The 14,881-nt window shown below is 40.2% G+C and overlaps 1 protein-coding gene across 2 annotated transcripts in view; it reads left to right on the forward strand.

The window, feature by feature from the left end:
* The first annotated feature begins 11,342 nt into the window (after positions 1–11,342).
* Positions 11,343–14,881, forward strand: part of chrm2a (cholinergic receptor, muscarinic 2a) — an 84,336-nt gene continuing 80,797 nt past the window's right edge. The window contains exon 1 of one of the 2 annotated variants that reach the window (XM_034225991.1): positions 11,343–11,472. The gene's annotated coding sequence lies outside the window, so the exon portion shown is untranslated. Of the gene's footprint in view, positions 11,473–12,787; positions 12,988–14,881 lie in introns of those variants that run through there. The other variant, XM_034225992.1, reaches the window with a different exon arrangement.

The raw sequence follows: 14,881 nt of genomic DNA on the forward strand, positions 1-14,881 counted from the left end.
AAGATGAATACTTGATTCAAAAATACATATATTATTAAATTAACTTAACAAATGTTGAACAAAATTAACATTGCTTTTTATTTAAATTAAATAAATTGTTTGTTTTGTAGCCTTTATTTAACCAGGTGAAAGCCCCTTGAGATCAAAAGATCTATTTTTCAAGGGTGACCTGCAAAAAAATAAATAATATTTCACATCAAAAGAAACAACAATGTTTTAACAAATCGTATTAAATAATTTGATGACAGAACTGTAAACAGAATAGCTGAAACTTTTACAAAATAAAGAGTAACTCTGTTACCTCTCATTAACCCATGTTTGTATAATTGTGTTATCTCCGTGTGGTGCTACACCTGACGTGGAAACGTTACTCGTGGATGTCAAGACAGTCGAACCCGGTGCATTCCTCCGTCTGGATGTGGTGCACTTTTGCTAAATGTTTCGCCAAATTACTCGTGTTACCGCCCTTACATGCTAAACACTCTTGGCAAGGAGCATTGTCCACATCGAGACGGGTAACATTTAACCACACCTTGGAGCGCTTCTCTCCGCCATCTCCTCCGTGTGTGTGTTGCTGCCATGTAGCAGCCGCGTGTGTGTAAACTGCCCCGCCCCCCTCGCACACAGACGGGAGAGAGATCTCGTCTCGATTGGAAAGATCAAAAATTATACCGACCATAGACGCATTTGTTTGTCTTTTTGCATGTTAGAAACGAGTTGGCGACACTAAGACTGCGAGATAATATTTGTGTAGCAATAATAGCCTACATGAACTTTCTCTTTCTCAACTCGCTACTCGGAGGGACGTCGCTGCTATGCCTTGTGAACACTCCGATAATGCCTCTCCACGTTACCTTTCTTTGGCAGAGCGACGCTTGCTTTACAAATAAGGCAAATAACCTTTGAATGTGACATCACAAACAAATATTCTTCCTCCCATTCTGGGTGGAAAGTGGTATGTCTTTAGCTTTTTGCTCGGTCCCGCACTCATTTTGGTTGTCTCTTTAACTTAATTTGAGTTTTCCCGGCACTTGACTGATTTTGTATCGCTTTGCATTCTGGGTTAACAGACTGGAAAGCGATAGGTCGCTTTTTCTGTCAATCAAGTAAACTCCTGAATTAAGTGGCAGGGAGGCCAAGGGAGGAGGGATCAAAAACCTGTTTTGTCTATTTTAACGGAGCTGGATTTTCTTTTCTTTTATGAATGACTCGCGATCTACCAGCATTGCCAGGTCGACGTACTGGGCACCTCTGCTGTATAGGATGCTGAGGGTGTCACTCAGGCATCTGGTTGAGGTGCGGGCCTGTGGTTGGGGGAGCAGACGGGGAGGGCGGGAAGTTGTGACGTAGACACTGATATATATATGGGTATGTGTGGGAGTGTGAGTGGATTGTGAGGTTGAACCCACAAGCTGTTCCTGAACCTGTGATCATCTGTAAAGAATAAGTTATTAAAGCCTAATAACTAGCAGCCTGTTTCCGACTCCCTTTGTGATCGTTACAATATATTCAAAACTCACTATTCACTCTTCAGGTGGGTCGTGTGACTCTGGCACCTGTTCGACTTGTACCTCAATGCGAGGGCGTTTAAGAACAATCTATCCATCCGAAATATACAATTAATCTTAGAAGTTCTGCTGTCTGTCTGTAATTTACTCAGCGCGAGTTTGGGGAATTTTTCACTGTGAACGTGACGAATCAGTAATGCATGACGCAGCAGACCCAACGTTTCGTTTGCTCCGATTGGCTGTAGGTCTGTTCAAATATAGACATTCATATTGCATTCGGAGGCATTTTGATCTGACCGCGGCCGCGCTGATATTATAACGCGAGAGAATGTCCACACCTTTAGTGTATAAAACTCCCCCACTACTTAGACTATTCCTTGCACCCCTCTAGCATAAGCCCGAATGGTCTCAACCAGCGTCGGTAACGTGCACTTGTTGTTACAGCAGGATCAGTTGTGTGTTGTGGACACGACCGGTAGATTTTCGCAATCCGTGTTCTTAACATGCTTACTTTAACATAATTTTTCATGGTCGGGCTAAGGTAGGCGATAAGCCATTCTTGGTATGGCTGTAGCCTACCCCAGCCATACCCCTGGCCACCGCCACTGGCGGTATGCAACGTGTGTGAAGCAGCAATCCTGCAGCTCCACCCGCTCTGACGGACCGGTGAGCAATTAGGGCCTGAACGATTAATCGATTTTTAAATCGAAACCGCAATTTTAAATGATGCGATTATCAAATCGCAAAGCCTGCGGTTTTTAATTTTTTACATTTGTTTGATCTTCTTGTGTGTCAGTCATCCACACCAATCAGAGTGCTGTGCTCCACATGTACCAGCCATTGTTAACCAATCAGGAAGTGGCCCATGATAGAAGGTGATAGACAGATTGATCCAATCATCTGCCAAGTATTTTTGAAAGTGCCTGCCCTTTCCCAATGGCTTCCAATGGAGCTTTCCTAGATGGTTTGGTGAAACCATCTGAGTCAGGTTAGTAATGCTCCATCACATGTTTTACATCTATTACAGGGTGAATCTTAAACTGAAGCTTGACTTTAAAGCAGTGGTTCTCAAACTTTTTCTGTCAGGCCCCCCCTTTGGAGAAAAAAAAAAGTCGGGCCCCCACGAACACAAATAGTCAGGCTCAGTGGCGCCGCGCCAGAGATTATTTTGGGGGTACTGTGGGGTAGCTTGACGTTTCATAGAGGGTGCTCAAACATTTAGGGTTTCCCATTAATGTACCGGGCGCTACAGTGGAACTTTCTACTGCAACACTCCCCACACACACACACAATGTACCCGCGACTGTTACAATGAAGGCTCGATAATCAGCTCACGGCATATAGGTCTAAGCAGGGGTCAAGCGCTATTTTTATAGGTGGTGTGTGGACCTCACATAGGGGGGTCCGGAGGCATGCACCCCCGGGAAGATTTTTAAATATTGAAGTTAAATGCATCAATCTGGTGCATTTAGAGAGCAAAATGAAGAGATCTATGGATACATCTCTCAACACCCATTTGAAACAGAACTGTAAACAGATTTACTTTTTCTTTATGGATATTTTACAAATCACTCCCCTTTTAAATGTTATTCTTTTTTTAATGTCATATAGTATTTCATAGCTGTTTTTAATTGATTCTCTTATTTTTGTATAACTATAATGATCATATAAACGTGTGCCTCGGAAATAATTGTTTACATTAATGGTGACCAAAACATTTGAGACCCACTGAGATAACACTGAGAGAGTCCTTTAGTTCACTGAGTCCCTCAGTCTGACAGGAGAGGACTCTCTTCCACCTTGTTGTTGAAAAAACTCCTTATATCTGTTAGCGTAGCTCGCTAGCACCAGAAGCTAACAACAACGATCTCCGGCGCGCTCTCTCTCTCTCTCACGCACGCACACAAAATGGCTCGTTCCACACGCACACAGAGCCAAGCTTTAATGAAACACAGAGACCCAGACGTAATAGTACTGTATCATATTATTTTCGAATCAATCATTTTTCAAAATATGATTTTTTTTAATTTAATAATAATAAAAAACATTTTTCCTCCTGGTCTCTCGCGCCCCCCCTGTCATGCCTCTGCGCCCCCCTGGGGGGGGGCGCCCCCCACTTTGAGAACCACTGCTTTAAAGCAACCCAACAGAATTTTCATGTAAGTTTAGTTATTTCACTCGTAGCTCGGGCTGCGGGGCTGCCAGAGACGGGAGCATGTTGATGCGACCTTCCTAGCCGGAGATATGGCCGCATTTTTACAATAAACTTCCGTTGGGTCTGTCCACTACCCGGTGCTGCTTCTCAGGTCGATTATAATGAATTCCTTGCTTCCCTCACTTGCGTCGTTTCCCTGCGTTTAGTCCCTCCCACCAGGGAAGCATGGAGGGACGCAAGGAAACCACGAGAAGCAGGGAAGGAAATGAGTTTTAAGAGCAATGGGACGTTCCTTTCCTCCGGAGCGTCACGTGAAACGACGTCTGTTTGTGATGACGCTGCACAGCTGATCGTCTGACAGCAGCTCTGTCCCCGTATTTCCACAAACACCCCCCGCCTCTGTTAGTACACATTACTGACACAAACATTTGTATCATCTGTTGTAGACCCCAATAAATAAAATAAATAAGAACTCATTCTCAAAAAAGATAAACGCCATTCTTAAAATGTATAAACGAACATTAGTTTGATTAATATTGATTAGAGTGCACAAAAGAAATAAAATTAATTGAGAAAGAAACAGAGATATGTTATCTATCAAAACCAGTTAGATTAACATTCATTGGATTGCACACTTTGGTGTGTTTGTTTGGATATGTAGCAAATTAACATTGAATAGCACCTTAATGACTGACTGAATGGAAATGACAATAAATGAAAATGTAAAACGAAAAAGCGATCCTGAAAGTTTCCAAAAAATGAAATAAAATGATTTTTTGACCACTTTGTTGTTCAGATATATCACATATCTGTAACTAAATGAAACAGGAATTGAAACAAACACGGGTATAAACTGTAGGAGTGACTCTCGTGAGGTTCATTATTTTCTTCACTTGCTGGGAAACGGCTCTCATGTCAAGAAGCATGAGATCAGTGCATGCACTGCATCGTCCAATCAGTGAGCCGATACACAGTAAGGGGGGCGGGGCGCGTATCTGAGGATTTTCATCGGAGGATGTCTGGTGGTTCCTCGATTATCGCTCCTCCATTATCGCTCCTCGCTCCTCGATCCTCGGTCCTCCGGCAGAAATAAGAGCCATGCGACGGTACTCAAGATGGCGCAGGCAAATCAACTTCCGGTGAGACCGAGGGACCGAGGAGAGGAAGGGAAATGAAAATAGTCGACCTGAGAAGCAGCCCCGATCTGCAGCTCTGCCCGATCTGCAGTGCGGATGTGCGAGATGGTCCGCCATATTGTTGTTTAACCTGACCATATTTGGAAGTACAACTTTCGCGGCCGCAGCTTGACCCTTCTCAGCCACCGTAGTGTCGTGTCAGGTGGGCGTGTCGTGTACCATCGTGTACCATCGTGTACTGTCCGCGGCCGCAGCTAGACCCTTCTCGCCATATTGGACAACTCCGGACGGCAACCCAAGTAGGACAACATTGACACAGTGGCTTTTGGCAAAACTCAAAAGGAAAACGAGAGAGAGATGAGTTATTGTTATACAACGTGACTTCACTATTATTTAACAACTCTTTTTATTGGGTTCTTTTATTTGGGGTTAAGTACATTGTCAGAATAAGTGAGAAATGAATGTAACTTCTGTTAGACAGCTATCATACTGAACACATATTTACTGTGAATGTGTGCAAAAATGTATGGCATATAGCTGTCTAACAGAAGTTAAATCCATTTCTCACTTATTCTGGACAATGTACTAACCCCAAATAAAAGAACCCAATAAAAAGAGTTGTTAAATAATAGTGAAGTCACGTTTGTAATAACAATAACTCATCTTTCTCGAGTTTTCCTTTTGAGTTTTGCCAAAAGCCACTGTGTCAATGTTGTCCTACTTGGGATGCCGTCCGGAGTTGTCCAATATGGCGGACCATCTCGCACATGCGCACTGCAGATCGGGTAGAGCTGCAGATCGGGTAGTGACAGGGTCTGTCACTACCCGATCTGCAGTGTCATATTCAGTCATTTGTGCTTAAACGTATCGTTTTAATAATATTATAGCCATTGCATGATATAATATTATAATTTTCACTTTTTCTCTTGCAGCAATTTTTATTTATTTGCTCTGCTACAACTGCTAAATTAATACACAGCAGCACTGCTGCTTTTGAATTGTTTTCATGTCAGCATATTTGTATGAATGAAAAAGCAATTATTTTTTCTGTATTGCATGAGAAGCATTCACATATGTAGCATATCTACACTTTAATTTGAAAACTTGATGGCATTGTACGCAGGACAGATAATGACAGGGGCGATTGATCCTGACTTATCAACTTTCCCCTGTTGTAAACTTGCTTTTGTTTGGTTGTTTACAGGATTCTCACAGGGATGAGGCCCTGGCACAGGTATCTGTCATCAGAGAAGATGAGCCTTCTCCAAATACGGACCCATTGCCTACTGCTATCATTGTTTAGGAAGGTAATGTAAAGGATAATCTCCAGATCCTACTTTAAGCACTTTGCCTTTTGTTTGGGTTGTCCATAAACCCATTAAAACACTTTCAACTATTTCAGAGTGATACATTGCCTGGGACAACTCCAACCAACACTGCAAACTCTTGTGCATGCATCAGTTTGTATTGAAGTAATACAAATATAATAAAGGCATATATTTGAACTTTGAACTGAGTCATTCATTTAATCAACAGTTTTTTTATCAGTGTATAGTGGATGTTTAAAGCACTTTAATTTGTTCCAATAACACTTACTTGGTTGTGTAGCCTCATTGATAATGTATCAGATCATCTTAAACCTTTAATTATTAATTAATAATAACCATTTTCATGTTGGGGAAAAGGTCCTAGTGAACATTAAGTGAAATAAACCTTTTGAAAATCTATTTCTAGCCAAAGCATTTGCTTAAAACAATATGTTTTATTGATAATATTCTGTCTTGGTATCTTTCGAAGGAAATGTCATCCAACATGTTCTCTGAATACACTTGAGATATTGAATCTTAATAACTAGAAATCATGTCTTTCAGAAAAAATATATCCAAATGTGTTTATGTTTAAACCAAATACGTTGCATATATTTAAATGTCTTAGGTTACGCATTTTGAATCTCCTCCTCTTTTTGCCTTGTTGTGAGTGACTAGGTCAATAAGAACAATTACTAGACGTTAGACAGGTGTAGAAAACACCTTGAGAAGAAGGCATACAGATGCTCTGTATAATACAGGATGGTGTTTTTTGATAGACAAACTGAAATATAGCATCAGACGAGACAAGCTTTTTTAAGATGACATGAGGACAAGAGCTAACCGCACAATACATTACAGCTCCGACAGGTGAAGTAGAAGAACACCGCAGCCTTGACAGCTCTATGCTACTATGAATAAAAATACATCAACACCCAGTTTTACATATGGAGATTGATTTATTTGCCATATACAAGATGGTGCGTTAGACGACTGTTCACTGTGTCTCTCTCACTCTTTAGCATTAGTGAGTCCATTAAAAACTGTGATTTTTCCTCAAATAATTGCACTGCACTCTAACTGTCCCATTGAGGCTCACATGTTCATCAGCATGAGACAGGTGCAATACATGATCTGCCCACCGTGGCCATTTAAGTAAGTATTTACTGTAGCACACTTATATAAGAAGCATGTGCATAGACTGTGAGACACTTTAATAGGTATAACTATGTGATGGATATTTTAACTGTCAAACAAGATGTTTGTTGGCTCTGGCCATCAGATGGGATTTAGAAAATGATAAATAACAAGTCTGATTGTGGTGTTAATAAAATGCACCCCACCTGGAGCATTGCACATGAGCCATTAATTAATATATTCCCTCAAACTTAAAATATGTAAAATTGTGTCTGACATTTGTCACAGCGAGAGCCGCCATTCTTTCTGCATCTTATTTTTGTTCTTAAGTACATTCTTACTTTCAATGCAACCTCAGTGCACCCGTTTACACTTCTCAGTTGCTACAAGAGTTACATTGTTAAATAATACAAGTATAGGATGTATTTTTTTCCCAAACCACCACCACTTTTTAATTGAAAGCTACGGTTCAGGATGGCAAGATTCAAACTGCCTAATGGCTTGTTTTTTCCACCCTATTTGAAAACACATAGGGCTTTTAATAGTGATGGGAAACATCTGGAGTGATAGAATTGTGAGTTTGAGGAGAAAAGACTGGCAGAAGAGGCTTTTTTGTTGCACACACACTTATACACCTATTAAAGAGCTTTTTGTGATGTTCTTCTCCCCAGTAGATGTCAGTAAAACATTCCCATCCTCTGTTTATTTTCCCCAACAATTTTGGCTCTAAAGCAGGTTTCAAAAGTAAATACTAAATAATGTCAAATCACACTAAGCCTTTAATACCAGGTGCCCTATTCTCAAATGCAATGTTGTAATAAATCAGGCAGGAATCCTCCTTTTCAAACAGTGTTTAAGCGGGGTAAATCCTCAATAAGTGCCAGTCCGTTATGATAAAACGAGTCATTGGGCTTTAGCAGCTGTTTGCAGAGAGAGGAGAGACAGCAGCTCCTGGTTCATGTTGTAAACAATGTGACGAAGAGCAGGACTTGTTGGCCATGTGTTCAGATGAGCAACAGGCTCCCTTTGGGGACTAAGATAAACACAAAAAACTCTTCTTTTGTCTATATTAGATTGTTTCCATTTTAAATAAGTGTCAGGTAATGTATATAATCAAGTGTAACTTTGTAGTCATTTATCTTATCTTTTGCTTTAAGATATTCAGGAACAGATTGGTCTTCTGCAGTGGAAATTGGTTTTACAAGACATTTAAAGACATACAGTACGTTTGGTGTAGTTGCAGCAGGCTTTGGATACCATAAGAAGATCGTGTTACAGAGACTATAGTGTCCTCTCAAAGTACCCGATGTATTCAGTCTTTCCGAATTAAAACGTATACAGTAAGTGTGCACGTTTTTCAACATTCTCTCCAAATGTCCGCTCTCCTCGGTGCTGAAAGTAAAAAAAAGTGTGCTTAAAGCTGCGTCTAATCTGCATTGTTGATACATCACAGCAGTGGCGGTTCTAGAACATTTTACATGGGGGGGCAAAGGGGAGGCAAGAGGTCATGCCAGGGTGGCATAGGAGGGCGGACAGTACGTGGTATTTTATACTGTATATAACCTATTTATTGTTAATTCATGCCTTAACACAAGTGTTCTTAATGCACAAGAGAAACAAGGTGTTCAGACAAACAATCGGGTGCCCTTTGAGTCCCCCAAGCTTACCTCAACCATTTGAAATGAAAGGAAACTACAAAATGTATTTTAAAGCAATGAATTAATGGAACAGGTTGTTTTGCATTACAATGTAAAATTAAATATATATTTTGTTTTAGACAGACACAAAATTGGTTGTCTTAGACAGACATATTTGCATGTCCTCACTAAGCATTATTACATATTAATTTAATATCAAAACAAATCAAAATGGCCAATTATCCCAAAATGTTGCTGCTAATATAATCACATGCTTGTCAACTTTAACTGATCAAAAATCAATTCTGAAAAAATACTTGAATTATCTATGAAATTGCAATATTGTCCCTCAGTTTGTTTCAACCCCGTCACGCCATACCATTTACCCTCCTATTAAAATAATGGATCAGTCCGTGATCTGCATGGAGGGAATTACATCACAAAAGTGTCAGTTTCTTCTCTTACCTATATTTCAGTTTTTGTATTTTCAGATTAAGATTGACAAGCTCAACATTTCAACTATGTTGTATGAATTAATAATAGTAAATAATTGTTTATTACAAAAATAAACAATAGTTTTGCAAAATATTACAATTTTGTAATGTCCTTGACTTCCATGTGGTGCCATATCTTAGCTAAACAAGGTCTCATGCCTACTTTTTGTCAAAAACGTCAACCCTGTTACATTTTTTCAAGGAAATTCCTAGTAATTATTTATATTTTGTGCCTGAGGTGGGAACATGTAAGTAGTCCACTACCAGATGTTATGACCAAACATTTTGGTTTCATTTTTCAAAGATATAAAGACCCAAAAGGCACCCGATTCAGAGAATACTCAGAATTCCGCATACTGTAAGTACTTAATTATAATTAAGTACACAAATGACATCACCCATCTCTTCAGAGAGCTACAGGTGACCTGTGCAGCAACACATTTAAATACATATTTGTCAATACTAAGAGCTGCTAGATTGTGCTGCTGTAATGGAATATGTAAGGAGAATAAGAACACACCATGTGGTCCAGCTGGAGTTTCATCTGCCTCCTGATCCCTGCCTCTGGCCCTCTTTCTGATACTTCATCTTTATTCCTCACATATATTTCTTCTTCTTCACTAATGTCTTCATCTCCTCCTCTTCCTCCTGCTCTGACCCTCCTGGTCTCTTCATCTCTCTTTTCCTTTTCCTCTTTCTGTTCGTCCTGATCACTTCTCATATGTCTTTTTGTTGTTGTTGAATCACTCCTATACTCTGGCCTGCAAGAGTCTACTTGTGAAAAGCACTGGTACAAATGCTTGTATAACTTTACACATTAGGGCCATGTAGCCTAGCTAATATGTAGCATATCATAAATATAACATCAGAAAGTATTGATCAAGCGCACACAGGCAGCTGTGTTTGGATCCAGTTTTTCCTGGTTTCATTGATCTGGCCTCATGGCTGTGATGTGTAGTTTACGTGGATTTAATAGTAGGCTACCGCGTAGTTTAGCAAAGTGATCGATCTCCCAGCTAACGCTGTCTGCGTAGTATTTTGTAACGTAACGCCCCAAACAGCGCCCGTCTGTTAAACGCTATTTAGTTTCAAGCTCTCGTCCTTAGTAAAAACAAAACTAGTGGAAAGGGAAATGCTCCAAGGGGAAGCTGATCCATAGGTGCTGGGACAGCTCGCTCCCTCTCTGCAGCGGTGTGAGCCGCGGGCTGTGTGAACGCCGCTCCGCAGTTTAATGCAGGGCCGTAGCTGCGTTTTTAACGGGCCTAAAATGATATTTAAAATGATTCACTTTTAACTAATGTAATGCTTGTTTCGTTGCTTGAGAAGCTTGTGAAAATAGTGTAGGTTTGTTTTAGTACAGTTTTAGGGAAACAAAAGTTAGGGGGGGCAGCTGGGGGGGCAAGGCTCTACAGTGGGGGGTCAGCTGCCCCCCCTTGCCCCCCGTAGATCCGCCCCTGCATCACAGCTAATTAGCCTTTACATACATATGCAAAACATGTCAGTGCCCTGAACCTAGTCCTAGGCTAAATGATATGATTCCCTTGAAAATTGGTAGCATACGTCTGATCCTTCCGGCATGAGGTCTAATTGGTATATTGGTGAATAATGCAATTTAAGGCTTTGGGCCATTTTCTGTTTAATATCACGTGTTGCTGGACCAACGTACTCAAGCCCTGTTTCCGTGAATTTTAAAAGGGCAAATAACGTACTGTCATTATCGGCAAAGAAATACCAGCAATATCTCTCTCGGCTCTGCTGCTATATCTAGAGCGAATATAGAGAGCTCGAGCGATCTCATCTCTGCGTATAGCATATCTCGCTACTCATACGAGCGCTCTAATCCTTCTCTCTCTCTCCTCTCTCTCTCTCTCTCTCTCTCTCTCTCTCTCTCTCTCTCTCTCTACACACACACACACACATGTACACACAGGCGCGCGCACTTCTCCTCACTTTCGCACCCCACCTTCCCACTTTCTCCCTTGCAGCCGAGGCGCTTTTCGTCTCCAAAGCCTGTCTCCAGAAGCATGTCCTCACACATGCAGCCTCGGTGCGATGAAGCGAACCAAAAGACGCCACCAGCTTGACAGCATGAAAGCAGGTAAGCTGATACCTGAATAATCTGTTCCCCTTATGAACTGGAGCTTGTTTTCTCAGATAGAACCAAAATGAATCGATGGTTTATTTGACTCTTTCAGAGCAGTAGATAAAGTGCGTGAGTGAGCAGAGATCAGGTTTCATTTAGTTGTCTTGCCCAAGGACACTCAGATAGAAGGGACTAGTTGTTACCATGTATAGAACCTGAGACTTCTCAAATACAGGATCAGCATTGTAGACACCTGTGATCCTCCAGCGCGTAAAAAGGCGATATTTGAATGAAAACTCTGTTTCGTTACGATTTCAAAGTTGCTTCTTTCAGCCAACTCTGTAACTTTATTTACAGGAAGATATATAGGTAAAAGTCGATGTCATGTAATCGGCTGAAATATCGCGTACAAAACATGCCTGACAATATTTACATCTGTGGAAGATTTGCATGGTGAGTGCAAGGAAAACGAGCTGTTTTACGCTGGATCCACAGCTGCCTGTGGCATATGCGCATTTTGGACGGAGACAGGAGAGCAGAACTTTTGGTTTATTTCACATAGTCCACCAAGCAGAAATAGTCTCCATATTAAACCATGCTGTAGTATCGTTTAATGCCATCATTAGTTTTTTCTAATCAATTACATCCAACCCCCCTGTACTAACAGGCGATTGCGCGTTGTATCATCATGTTAACCATATTTCCAACTGTTTTTCTTTAAGAATTGAATACTTTGTTTATATTTGTAAACTAAGAAACAGCCATTTAACAGTAATCTATGGTGTCATGGTAATTTAACGCACCTTGGATAAAAGCTAATCTCGTTCCATTCACAAAATAGCTGCTTTCTCCGACATTCTTTTGATGATAAATCTGTGCTAAAAAAGAAAAAACCCTGATGTCTTATCATTAAAATACAGCATAGATGTAGATATGTGTAAATATGTATTTTCCCAGGAGCAGATTCCTCTTGTCTCCTTAATCCAATCAATCATTCTTGGTTTCAACGCGTTTGATCTCCACAGCAAACGGACAAAAAAATAAATACATGTTTTAAGCTGCCATATGATTGCTGTGTTTTCAAGTCAATAAAGACACCAGTTCAACTGCTGTGCATGCATTTTGATCTTAGAAACCTATAGAATGAGAGGTGATTTCGCGTTCCGACGCGCCTTATTGCGTAAAAGCGCATCAGAACAGACTTGAGACTGCAGTCGGATTGTGTGACTGTGGGTTTACTGTGGAGATGTTTTACGCGCAGAGTGACTCTCCTCTATCATGCTTTGATCTTGTTGTGTACAAATCTATTGGAGGACTCGATCTTCACAGAGGTAAAGCTGGGATTTATCAAACTGCTTTCCGTAATTCGCCACAATTTCTTCAGCTGCATATCTTGTTGTTTTGAGGAATCAGGCTGACAATTACAGACAATGGTTGCGTCCTTGTGAATGAAAAGGGGGGCAGATGTCTTATTTCCCTATCAATTGGCTGGATAATTCGATGGAGGAGGGTTACTTGTGATGGATAGAGGTAGGTTTTGGAACATTTTACTTCAATCTGACATTTAAGAGGGAGAGTTGGGTAAGAACAGCTGGTAAAACTAAAAATTAAAAGTAATCTGACTTGTTACCTTAAAGAGAAAATCTGATTATTTATTAATTATTTCCCCATTTGCATTGAGAAAGTATGCTTAAAGTTTACAGTATGAGCGACCTTGTTTCATACATTTAAGGACTTTTTGTTATCTATTTTTCTGATTTGTATTTAATATGTACTATTTTGTCATGGCTTATTGATATTTACAGCAGGATCCCAAATTACAATTCTGCTGTTACAGTTCACCCATAGCACCAAACTGTGCAGGGATTTCATATACTTTTATAATTTTATTGTGAAGCGTGTGTGAATGATTTACGCAGCTTGGCCTTGATTAAGTAGCTCGCTATAATTGGTTTTGTTTGAAGAGATGACAGGGAAACAAAAAGGACTAATGTCGCCTTATTTTCGCGTGTAGGTCGATGCTGGTTTTGTTCTTGCACATTCATGCACATCTCCTAGGAACCGGATTCGGTGTCTTGCCAACAAAAAAGACGATTTACATTTTGCTTCTGTCTGGAATCCATTCAAAAGTTTCCATCAGCACTTCAGGGGAACAAGTGAATACTTAAAGGTCGATTATTTGTGTGCAGAATAATGTTTATCCCCCTTGCAAAAATCCTGATCCAACTTTGGGATCACAAGGTAAATCAAACTGATCACAGATGCAGGGCTTAAGAAACAAACATAATTTGGTGCTCCTTCAGATTTTTTTAGCTGGATACTTGATCATGACTGCCATCTGCTACACTTCTTCAACCAAAGGCTTCACAGAAGACCCATTTGTTTGTTTGTAAAGATGTTTGCCTATTGTGTTTTTTAAAGAAAACAGGAGCAGGGAATAATCATTTATTTAATAAAAAAAAAAACTCTAAATGCTAATTTGTCATGAATTCACATTATAGTCATATTGTCAAATGAGAAAATGTAATTAACATACAACCAGTAAATAAGCCCTATGTTTATTTTGTAAACATTGTTTTTTTCTGAACTCTCAAATCAATTTCTCTGAATTATTGTATTTGTCCACAGCCTTTGTTTCCTTCAAGTTATCTTCAGACTTTGGCGCACGTTAACAACCTTATACGTCCGTCAAAAACAAATATTAAGCCTTAGAATAAGGCTGCATACCAATCTGTGCTGCCATCTCTTTGCAAGTTTGCAGAAGTTTCTCTCCCTTTTCCTTATCATCCTCTTTGACATCCTGATGTTGATGTATGAGTGTTGGATGCACTGTGACAGTTATTTGATGGGTTTTCAATTGCTGCTGGCCAACTGATGTTTATCGAGGTCAGCCTCGTTTTTTTCTTTTTCCAAAGACCCTCCCTTAACTCTATTGATATTACATTAGTGATGGAGATATTATGGACTGTGTATCATTTCTACTGGTGCTTCTCTGTGGTAGCAAATGATGGCATGGATTGATTTGTGTATGGTGCTTTGACAGCGATTCCGCATGAATATTGCTTATTGGCATGTTGGTTAATGCAGATAAGTGTCAAATGACAGATGTACATTCAAATGTCATCGAATTTCAATGTTTGAGGCACCAACAACAGATTTTTGCAGCTGTGTTAAAAAGGGAAGCTTATCGCCCCCTGTGGTGAAAACAGGACATTGACAGGTATTGAGTGATTCATTGCTGATTTCTTTCATATTGAAATATTTGATTGCTAAATGTGTATCCACACACACACAAAACAAAATGTATGACTCTTTCTTGGCCACACTCACATGGAGGACGGAGAGTGGAGGAGAGATTGAAGGAGGAGGCTCATGCCAACGCTCCTGCACACATATTCCTAAATCTGTGGTTTTGGCAGCGGTG

The sequence above is a fragment of the Gymnodraco acuticeps genome, unplaced genomic scaffold (assembly GCF_902827175.1).
Source record: "Gymnodraco acuticeps unplaced genomic scaffold, fGymAcu1.1, whole genome shotgun sequence".
In the NCBI taxonomy this organism is placed as follows: Eukaryota; Metazoa; Chordata; class Actinopteri; order Perciformes; family Bathydraconidae; genus Gymnodraco; species Gymnodraco acuticeps.